Here is a 9,466-nt window from a genome sequence, read left to right on the forward strand (position 1 = left end):
CACCTGGCAATCGCAGCTTTCATTTACTGGGTTGATCACTGCCCAGTCCTAAGGCCACAAAGCCATCCTCACCACATCCTTCAAACTATGTGCCATTATCTTCAGCCCACATTTAAAGAATTCAGTGAAAGTTTGTAACTGAGGGGGTAGGGCAGTGGTGCTCCTGGGCTGCAGTTTACACCCTTCATCGTCTAGTATAATCTTAATTTGGGACACCTTCATTCATCGAATGCCCATGTAGTGAACGCATACGTGCATCCTTGCCCACCATTGCTACCCTGTACTCAGAACTGATGCACATTTCACTGGAGCCCTTGTGGAAGATCTTTTACCAATCACTGAATCTGGACTGTGTAACTAGGTGTCTATGTTGTCCCCAACCATATATAAAATCTAGTTCACCTTCACAACCGCCCTATAATTTTGAACTGTTTAGGAGTGACAGATTAACCTGCCCAAAGCTTTAGTCCCATGCTTGTCAGTACTCCTGCATGGTTATTTGTAAACAGGTCGATTACCCTTTAGTCAGGAGTTAACTCAATACAGTTCCACACCGAATCCGTTTACGTCAAGTACACAACAGCCCTGCAGACGCCATTCCACGCTGCCTTCAACTAAATCTGCGCGTCTGATGGCAGACGAGACAGCTTGGGACTTATGTCGAACTCACGGCGAAGGCACAGCGCGCGCGATACACTCGGAGGAGTGGGCTGGGGAACGTATGGGAGCAGAGGGGCACTCCTTACGCAGCAGAGTCCGCGTATCCCCGTCAGCCACCGCCCCCCTAACACGCCATTCCAGCCTTGGTATTACGGATTGAGGCCTCTCGTGGCAAAACACCTGGAAAATTGCCCAGCCTAGCAGCCGGTCAGGTTACTTGTTGTCGCTCGCGGTTAAAAGGGCCGCCCGCGGGGAGCCAGGCGGCCCCAGTTATGCGCAAGCACATGCTCTAGCGCTGCAGATTGACCCCCGGCGCCACGAGGAGGCTCGGCGGGGGCTCAAAGACAGCGCGTCGCCAACGACACACACCGACACCAGGGTTGGGTTCAAAGCACTTTATTGACGGGAATGGGGTGGTAAAGCAGCAAGGACGATGACATCCGACGTCCTCGGCTGGGAGCTACAAGAACGAGAGTGACAGATCAGCGAGTGTGTGTGTGCGCGCGCCCGCCCGCCCGCCAGCCCCCTCCCAGCTCCGCTCGGGTAGGCTCAGACTCCAGTTCGCATCACCCGCGTCAGCAGTCTAACACGTGCTTTAATTGGAATGTCATCACAGCAGGCCAGCCCCCCTACGCCTCCCTGCTCCCGGACCACGACCTCCGCGGCCCACCCAGCCAGACGACCCGCCAGGAATACAACCTGACCTCCCGGAACCTGCAGGCGCTGAAAGACAGAGGAGCGTCGATGGCGTTCTTTTAAAGGAGCAGACCAGCGCTAATGGGCGGGCGCTGATGGGCGGGCTTTACTGCCATTAACCAATAGCAAGTTCACCTTGCGACCACGTGCGCGTAAAGTTGTCTGGTGACTGGTAGTCCTTGCTGAGTCCTCCAGAGGATAGATGGGTCACATACCAACCATAGAGATGGGAGTCGCCCAGTCTCAAATCCATTTGCGTTTCAGCGTCTCCATCGCCAGCTGGTAATGAGCGCATCTCTCCACAGTACGCAAAAGAAAACTTCACCAAGAGCAGGCGACGATGATGCCTAACTTGGATGACATGTTCTGTGCCAGGAGCTAGGATAGGAGTTGAGAATGGAAAGTTAAAAACTGTCCCCAAGTGCAAAATAACCTGTCGTGGCAGAAAGAGCTTGTATTGAAAATGGACCGATCTGCACCACATCCTGACTTTGTGATGCGTTCGCTCTGTGACCTTGCTCAGTTAACGTTTCTGAGATTCAGTTTCTGGAAATTAGGAATACCCCCCGCCCCACTCCCCCCACCCACACACACACCGCGAAAAAAAAAAATTGTAAGGATTCGGTGAATTAATGCCAATTGCCTGGCACATTCTAAGTGGTAAACAAAGGTATTTAAAGGGCAGAGTGATGTGGAAAACATCCTGGGATTGCAAAACTTTAATAAATACTAACATAGCGCTATGAACAGCCTACTGTAGAAACCCAAAGGACAGAAAGCCTGACTTTGGGAAAGCTTCGCAGAGTTGATTGAGCCTATTCCCCGGACATACAGGTGGATGAATGAGAGTTTGCTTAACTGGGGGAGGACACAGTACACCAGCAGTCACAGTCGCCGGTTATCTTTATTGCCTCCCTGTTTTCCTTGGGAATTCTTTTCCTTTTTTTCCTCTTAATACGGAAAATTTATTGTTGTGTGTGTGTGTGTATGTGACAGTGAAACCATTTCACCCTGTGGGTTTGTAGTTGAATGGGCTCTTATTTTCATTATTTTCTATATAGACTTTAAATTCAAAAAATTCCTCTTTGGCCGGGCGCGGTGGCTCACGCCTGTAATCCCAGCACTCTGGGAGACCGAGGCGGATGGATCAGGTCAGGAGTTCAAGAACAGCCTGGCCAACATGGCGAAACCCTGTCTCTACTAAAAATACAAAAATTAGCCGGGCGTGGTGGCAGGCCCCTGTAATCCCAGCTACTCAGGAGGTTGAGGCAGGAGAATCGCTTGAACCCGGGAGGCGGAGGTTGCAGTGAGCCGAGATCGCACCATTACACTCTAACCTGAGCAACAGAGCGAGACTCCATCTCAAAAAAAAAAAAAAAAAAAAAAAAAATCCTGTTTAATCCAAAGCGATAATGACTTTGACAAGTGTTTAGTAGTCTCTAGATTATTTATTTTTGTTGCTGTTTTAACTTTCGTTATCTCAACATTTATTACATTATGGTACAGTTTCCGCATTGGGCAATGTATGAAAGTTTTCTTTGTGACCTAAAATATCAGCTTTTATAAGTGTTCCACAGATTGTTGAAATGAAGATGTTTTCACTATCAAGTACAAACATGGTATAAAATATTTATTTATTAATTCAACCTTAATTGTGTTGTAATTACATTGTCCACAGCTCTGTTTTGTGTATTATGTACTTGCTTGGAAGTTGGCTGTTGGCTTTGATTGTGATGTGTTAAGATTATGCCTCAAATACCAAATGCCAGTGAGGATGTGGAGCAACAGAAGCTTTGCTCCATTACTTGTTTCGTTTTGTTTTTTGAGACAGTCTCACTCTGTTGCCCAGGCTGGAGTGCAGTGGCACAATCTTGGCTTACTGCAACCTCCGCCTCCCGACTTCAAGCGATTCTCCTGCGTCAGCCTCCCCAGTAGCTGGAATTATAGGCATGCACAACCATGCCTGGCTAATTTTTGTATTTTTAGTAGAGATGGGGTTTTACCATATTGGCCAGGCTGTTCTCAAACTCCTGACCTCATGATCCTCCCGCCTCGGCCTCCCAAAGTGCTGGGATTACAGGCGTGAGCCACCGCGCCCGGCCTGCTCTTTTCTTTTCTTCTCCTCTTCTCTTTTCTTTTCTTTTTTTTTTTGAGACAGAGTCTGGCTCTGTCACCCAGGCTGGAGTACAGTGGCACTATCTTGGCTCACTGCAACCTCTGCCACCCGGGTTCAAGTGACTCTGCTGCCTCAGCCTCCCTAGTGCTGGGACTACAGGCACGGACCACCATGCCCGGCTAATTTTTGTATTTTTAGTAGAGACGGGGTTTCACCATGTTGGCCAGGCTGGTCTTGAACTCCTGACCTCAAGTGATCCACCCGCATCAGCCTCCCAAAGTGCTGGGATTACAGGCATGAGCCACCGTGCCTGGCCTGCTTTTTTATTTTCTTGACAGTGTCTTTCAAAGAGGAGACATTTTTAATTTTGATGAAAATCTAATTTATCAATTTTTTAATAGATAGTACTTCTGGTTTCATATCTAAGAAATCTTGGCCTAATAGAGATTTTTCTTTTATATGGTTTCTTCTAGAAGTTTAATTTAATTTAATTAATTTATTTATTTATTGAGACGAAGTCTCGCTCTGTCACCAGGCTGGAGTGCAGTGGTGCGATCTCAGCTCACTACAACCTCTGTCTCCCAGGTTCAAGTGATTCTCTTGCCTCAGCCTCCCGAGTAGCTGGGATTACAGGCGCACGCCACCATGCCTGGCTAATTTTTGTATTTTTAGTAGAGACGGGGTTTCACCATGTTGGCCAGGATGATCTCAATCTCTTGACCTCGTGTTCCGCCCACCTTGACCTCCCAAATTTCTTGAGATTACAGGTGTGAGCCACTGCACACACTCTTCGAGAAGTTTTATAGTGTTTGCTCTCGCATTCAGGTCTATTATCTTTTTCAAGTTAATTTTTGTGTCTAGTGTGAGACAAGAGTTAGGTTCATTTGTTTGTATATGGATATTCACTTCTTCCAGCACCATTTGTTGAAGAGGATATCCTTTCACTTAAAGTACCTTGTCATGTTTGTAAAAAAAAAAGAAAAAAAAAAAAAATTGACCATATATGAGTTGGTTTGTTTCTAAGCAGTATCTTCTTTTGCACTGTTATTTATCTACCCTTTATTACTGTTGCTTTATAGTACGTCTTAAAATCAGATATACAAGATCTGTAACTTTGTCCTTTCTCAAAATTATTTTGACTATTTTAGGTTGTTTGTATTTCCAGAAACATTTTAGAATCAGCTTGTCAATTTCCACAGAAGACCAGTAGGAATTTTGCCTGAAATTATATTGAATCTGTAGATCAATTTGGGAATAATTGACATCTTAACACTCAGTCTTTCATCCCATGAATACAGTATATTTCTTCATTTAAGTCTTACTCATTTCCCTCAGCAATGTCATAGTTTTCATTGTACAATCTTGCATATATTTTGTGAAATTTATCCCTCAGGATTTCATTTATAATGCTATTATGAATGATACTATATTTATTCTTTTTTTTTTAGTCAAGCCTCTAAGATGAGAGATACTATTTTTAAATTTCAATTTCCAAGAGTTCATTGCTGGTATATAGAAATGCAATTTCTATTAATTTAAATCTAATTTTACTAAAATCATTTAAATAAATTTTTGTAATTTGGTAAATTTTTGTAAATTGATTCCATCTTCTGTAGGGTGGGTACAATCAAAGGTGAACTTGAGAACTGGCTTCTATTTTTTGCCCCACCTCATCAAAAGCTTTTTCACAGGTGCCCTGGAAGCAGTTGAGGCAGAAAAGGCCCATGGGTTATTTAGAAGAATGATGTTTAATTTCCAAATAGTGACCGGGAGTGGTGACTCACGCCTGTCATCCCAGCACTTTGGGAGGCTGAGGTGGGCAGACCACAAGTTCAGGAGTTCGAGACAAGCCTGCCCAATATGGTGAAACCCCATCTCTACTAAAAATACAAAAAATTAGCTGGGCGTGGTGGCAGACGCCTGTAATCCCAGCTACTCGGGAGGCTGAGACAGGAGAATCGCTGGAACCCAGGAGGCAGAGGTTGCAGTGAGCCAAGATCGTGCCACTGCACTCCAGCCTGGGTGACGGAGCAAGACTCTGTCTCAAACAAACAAACAAACAAAAATAGGCTGGGTGTGGTGGCTCACGCCTGTAATCCCAGCACTTTGAGAGGCTGAGGTGAGTGAATCACGAGGTCAGGAGTTCAAGACCTTCCTGGCCAAGATGGTGAAACCCTGTCTTTACTAAAAATACAAAAATTAGCTGGGTGTGGTGGCGGGTGCCTGTAATTCCAGCTACTCAGGAGACTGAAGCAGAGAATTGCTTGAATCCAGGAGGTGGAGGTTGCAGTGAGCTAAGATCATACCACTGCACTCCAGCCTGGGCAACAGAGCGAGACTCGGTCTCAAAAAATAAAAATAAATAAAAAATAGCAATTTTCCAGATATCTTGTTTTACTAATATCTAGTTTAATTCTGTTGTGGTCATAGAATATGCTCTGTACAATTTAATCCTTTTAATTATTTTATGTATTAACTTCTTTGTTACTGCATAACAAATTAATTACCCTGGAGCCTGGTGGTTTAAAGCAACAGGCATTTATTATCTCACGGCTTCTGTGAGTCAGAAATTGGGGAGCACCTTAGTGCTGTGATTCTGGCTTAGGGTTTCTTACGAGGCTGTAATCAGGATGTCACCGAGGTCTGTAGGCTTGACTGGAGCATCCACTTCTGGCCTCATTCATATGCTGTTGGTAAGAGGCCTCCATCCCTCACCCTACAGCCCTCGCCTTCACACCAGTTTTGTCCCGCAGAGTAAGTGCTTCTGAGAGGTGGGGAAGATGGGGGGACACAAGCTGTGATGTCTTTTATAATCCAGTCTTGGAAGAGGCATCGTCACTTCCCACATTCTGTTGGTCACTTGGACCAACTCTGGTAGCATGTGGGCAAGGACTACACCAGGGCATGAATACCAGGAGTTAGGGATTTGGGGGAGCCATCTTAGAGGTTGGCTATCATATTAAGACTTATTTTATTGCCCAGCATATGGTCTATCTTGCACTTGAAAATAATTTTTCTTTTCAAATATTTTTATTTATTTATTGAAGACAGAATCTCACTCCATTACCCAGGCTGGAGTGCAGTGGAGCAATCTCAGCTCACTGCAACCTCCGCCTCCTGGGTTCAAGCAATTCTCCTGCCTCAGCCTCCTAAGTGGCTGGGATTACAGGCACGTGCCACCATGCCCAGCTAATTTTTTTTTTTTTTGTATTTTTAGTAAAGACAGGGTTTCACCATGTTGGCCAAGCTGGTCTTGAACTCCTGACCTCAAGTGATCCACCCACATCGGGCTCCCAAAGTGCTGGGATTACAGGCATAAGCCACTGCACCTGGCCTATATTTTAAAATATTTATTTATTTATTTATTTATTTTTATTTTATTTTTGAGACACGGTCTCACTCTGTCACCCAGGCTGGAGTGGAATGCAGTGGTGCAATCATGGGTCACTGCAGCCTCACCCTCCTGAACTCAAGAGATCCCTGGGCCTCAGCCTCCTAAGTAGCTGGGACTACAGGAGTGCACTACCATGCCCCACTAAGTTTTTAAATTTTATTTTAGAGACAGAGTCTCATTATGTTGGCCACACTGGTCTTGAACTCGCAGTCTCAGGCAGTCCTTCCACCTCTGCCTTCCAAAGTGCTGGGATTACAGGTGTGCGCCACCATGCCACCCTCCTTTTTTTTTTTTAAATTGGCAACACTTCATTCCATAAAATAGAATAAGTGTTTCCAGAATGTGTATTCTTTTGTTGTTGGGTATAATGTTTTATAAGTGTAAAGGAGATCAAGGTAGTTGATAGTGTTATTCAAATCTCAATGGGAGGGTGGCGATTTTGCCATCCAGGGAACATTTGGCAATATCTGGAGACATTTTTGTTTTTCACAACTAGGAGGGATGCCCCTGACACCTATTAGGTAGTGTTATGGGTTGTATCCTCCAAAAGGAAATGCTGAAGCTGGCCAGGCATGGTGGCTCATGCTTGTAATCTCAGCACTTTGGGAAGCTGGGGCAGGAGAATTGCTTGAGGCTAGGATTTCAAGACCGGCCTGGGCAACAAGCAAGACCCCCATCTCTACAAAAAAATTTAAAAAGTTAGCCAGCCACAGTGATTTGTGCCTGTAGTCCCAGCTACTCAGGAGGCTAAGGCAGGAGGATGGCTTGAACCCAGGAGTTGGAGGCTGCAGTGAGCCATGATCGTGCCACTGCACTCAAGCCTAGGTGACAGAGACTCTGTGTCAAAAAAAAAAAAAAAATGTTGTAACCTTAACCCCCATCACCTGTGAATGTGACGTTATTTGGAAACAGGGTCTTTACAGATATAATCAAGGTGAGTTCATAGGATGGGCCCTAATCCAATTTGGTGTTCTTATAAGAAGCAGGATAAATTTGGACACAGAGACACACGAGGGGAAAACAGCCATTTGAGGACAGAGGTAGAGATTGGAGTTAGTCTGCCACAAGCCAAGGATACCTGGGGCTCCCAGAAGCTGGAAGATGCATAGAAAGACCCTTCCCTAGAGGGTTCGGAGACAGCGTGGCCCTGCCAACACTTTTATCTCAGACTTCTAGCCCCAGAACTGTGAAAGAATAAATTTCTGTTGTTTTGAGCCACCCAGTTTGCAGTACTTTGATATGGCAGCCCTAGGTAACTCATACAGATAAAGACCAGGGATACTGCTAAACATTCATGTATATGTTTGTTTATTTATTTATTTTTGTAGAGATGAGGTTTCACCATGTTGCCTGGGCTGGTCTCAAACTCCTAGACTCAAGTGATTCACTCTCCTCGGCCTCTCAAAGTGCTAGGATTACAGGCGTGAGCCACCACACCTGGCCTGCTGCTAAACATACCACAATGCACAAGACAGCCCCCCACAACAAAGACTGAGCTGGTCAATTAAAAGTAAAATTAAAAACTTGGCCAGGCATGGTGGCTCACGCTTGTAATCCCAGCACTTCTGGAGGCCAAGGTGGGCGGATCCCCTGAGGTCAGGAGTTCAAGAACAGCCTGGCCAACAGGGTGAAACCCAGTCTCTACCAAAAATACAAAAATTAGCCAGGCATGGTGGCTCACATATAGTCCCAGCTACTCAGGAGGCTGAGGCAGGAGAATCACTTGAACCCGGGAGGCAGAGGTTGCAGTGAGCCGAGGCAGCGCCACTGCACACCAGCCTGGGTGACAGAGTGAGACTCCATCTCAAATAAATAAATAAATAAATACAAACAAATTATCTGGCCAAAAATGTCAGTAACACAGAGGCTGAAAATTGTTGTCTTATAATTTAGTGTCTGCCTACTTATCCTATCAGTAAATAAGTGTTGAAATCTAATCTAATTGTGGGTTTATTTTTTTCACCCCATCAGTTGTTTCAATTTTTCCTTCACGTATTTTCAAACTGTTTTTAGGTGTTTACACGTTTAGGATCGCTATGTTTTGTTTATGAACAGACTCTTTTATCATTGTGAAATGCCGCTTTTTATCTCTGGTAACATTCCTTGTATTAAAGTCAGTCCCAATGTCAGTATAACCTTTCCAACTTTCTTATCGGTTTCACAAGGTCTATCTTATTTTTCTCCATCTTTTCACTTTTAGCCTACCTATGCCTTTGTATCTGAAGTTTAATTTTTGTAGTCATCATATAATGGTCTTGATTTCTTTCTTTCTTTTTTTTTTTTTTTTGAGACAGAGTCTCGCTCTCTTGCTCTGTTGCCCAGGCTGGAGTGCAGCGGCATGATCTCGGCTCACTGCAAGCTCCGCTTCCTGGGTTCACACCATTCTCCTGCCTCAGCCTCCTAAGTAGCTGGGACTATAGGCGCCCGCCACCATGCCCGGCTAATTTTATTTGTATTTTTTAGTAGAGACGGGGTTTCACTGTGTTAGCCAGGATGGTCTCGATCTCCTGACCTCGTGATCCACCCGCCTCGGCCTCCCAAAGTGCTGGGATTACAGTCGTGAGCCACCGCGCCCGGCCGATTTTTTTTCAGCTTGGTCA

General features: G+C 45.1%; 1 long non-coding RNA gene and 2 other non-coding genes across 3 annotated transcripts; all 3 read right to left on the bottom strand.

Annotated features, from left to right (window-relative positions):
- Positions 1-868: 868 nt before the first annotated feature.
- LOC101133398 (uncharacterized) lies at positions 869-1,764 on the bottom strand. The gene is made up of 2 exons (XR_174568.4): positions 1,360-1,764; positions 869-1,120 (listed from the first exon to the last, which is right to left on the bottom strand). It is a non-coding gene; the product is annotated as an uncharacterized lncRNA (long non-coding RNA).
- Positions 879-1,011, bottom strand: LOC115934858 (small nucleolar RNA SNORA76). Its single transcript, XR_004070597.1, has one exon. It is a non-coding gene; the product is annotated as a small nucleolar RNA SNORA76 (small nucleolar RNA).
- Positions 1,208-1,277, bottom strand: LOC115934841 (small nucleolar RNA SNORD104). Its single transcript, XR_004070583.1, has one exon. It is a non-coding gene; the product is annotated as a small nucleolar RNA SNORD104 (small nucleolar RNA).
- Positions 1,765-9,466: the final 7,702 nt, after the last annotated feature.

Source organism: Gorilla gorilla, chromosome 4, assembly GCF_029281585.2.
Source record: "Gorilla gorilla gorilla isolate KB3781 chromosome 4, NHGRI_mGorGor1-v2.1_pri, whole genome shotgun sequence".
NCBI classification, from domain to species: Eukaryota; Metazoa; Chordata; class Mammalia; order Primates; family Hominidae; genus Gorilla; species Gorilla gorilla.